This window comes from Arachis hypogaea, chromosome 20 (genome assembly GCF_003086295.3).
Source record: "Arachis hypogaea cultivar Tifrunner chromosome 20, arahy.Tifrunner.gnm2.J5K5, whole genome shotgun sequence".
Taxonomy (NCBI): domain Eukaryota; kingdom Viridiplantae; phylum Streptophyta; class Magnoliopsida; order Fabales; family Fabaceae; genus Arachis; species Arachis hypogaea.
The window spans coordinates 45,493,966-45,495,658 of NC_092055.1; the positions used below are offsets into that span (position 1 = coordinate 45,493,966).

A 1,693-nucleotide genomic window follows, 5' to 3' on the forward strand; every position below is an offset into this window, starting at 1 on the left:
TTCAATTTGAAAATCTTATCTTTTTCAAAATCTTTTTTTCAAAAATCAAATCTTTTTCAAATTTCTTAGTTATTTTCAAAAATTTCAAAAATCTTTTTCTTATTTTTATATCAAATTTTCGAAAATAACATAAACAATTAATGTTTTGATTCAAAAAATTTGAAGTTTGTTACTTGCTTGTTAAGAAAGATTCAAACTTTAAGTTCTAGAATCATATCTTGTGATTTCTTATGAATCAAGTCATTAATTGTGATTTTAAAAATCAAATCTTTTTCAAAACTAATTTCAATCATATCTTTTCAAAAATATCTTCTTATCTTATCTTTTTCAAAAATATCTTTTCAAAATATCTTTTCTAACTTCCTAACTTCTTATCTTTTCAAAGTTTGTTTCAACTAACTAACTAACTTTTTATTTGTTTCTTAACTTTTTCAAAACCACCTAACTAATTCTCCCTTTCTAATTTTCGAAAATATCTCCCCCTTTTTCAAAAATTTCTTTTTAATTAACTAATTATTTTTATTTTTATTTTCGATTTCAAAAAAAAATTTCGAAAAAAAAAATTTACTAAATATTTTTCAAAAACTATTTTCAAAAATCACTAACTCCTTTTCAAAAATAATTTTCGAAAAATCCCTCCTTCTCTCTCATCCTATTCTATTTATTTATTCATCTACTAACATCTCTTCCTCACATCATCACCAAATTCGAACCCCCTCCTCTATCTGTGTTCGAATTTCTTCTTCTTCTTTTCTACTAACAATAAGGAACCTCTTTACTGTGACATAGAGGATTCCTCTTCTTTTCTTTTTCTCTCCTCTTTCTTATGAGCAGGGACAGAGAAAAAGGCATTCTTGTTGAAGCTGATCCAGAACCTGAAAGGACTCTGAAGAGAAAATTAAGAGAAGCTAAATTACAACAATCCAGAGACAACTTGATTGAAAATTTCGAACAAGTAAAGGAGATGGCAGCCGAACCCAACAACAATGCAAGGAGAATGCTTGGTGACTTTACTGCACCTAATTCCAATTTACAGGGAAGAAGCATCTCCATTCCTGCCATTGGAGCAAACAACTTTGAGCTGAAACCTCAATTAGTTTCTCTGATGCAGCAGAACTGCAAGTTTCATGGACTTCCATCTGAAGATCTTTTTCAGTTCTTAACTGAATTCTTGCAGATATGTGATACTGTTAAGACTAATGGAGTAGATCCTGAAGTCTACAGGCTCATGCTTTTCCCTTTTGCTGTAAGAGACAGAGCTAGATTATGGTTGGATTCTCAACCTAAAGACAGCCTGAACTCTTGGGATAAGCTGGTCACGGCTTTCTTAGCCAAGTACTTTCCTCCTCAAAAGCTGAGCAAGCTTAGAGCTGATGTTCAAACCTTCAGACAGAAAGAAGGTGAATCCCTCTATGAAGCTTGGGAAAGATACAAACAGTTGACCAAAAAGTGTCCTTCTGACATGCTCTCAGAATGGACCATCCTGGATATATTCTATGATGGTCTGTCTGAGTTATCTAAGACGTCATTGGATACCTCTGCAGGTGGATCCATTCACCTAAAGAAAACGCCTGCAGAAGCTCAAGAACTCATTGACATGGTTGCTAATAACCAGTTCATGTACACTTCTGAAAGGAATCCTGTAAGCAATGGGACGCCTATGAAGAAGGGAGTTCTTGAAGTTGATACTCTG

General features: G+C 32.8%; 1 non-coding gene across 1 annotated transcript; it reads right to left on the reverse strand.

Moving 5' to 3' along the window:
• Window positions 1-1,360: 1,360 nt before the first annotated feature.
• LOC112787755 (small nucleolar RNA R71) lies at window positions 1,361-1,464 on the reverse strand. Its single transcript, XR_003195149.1, has one exon. It is a non-coding gene; the product is annotated as a small nucleolar RNA R71 (small nucleolar RNA).
• Window positions 1,465-1,693: the final 229 nt, after the last annotated feature.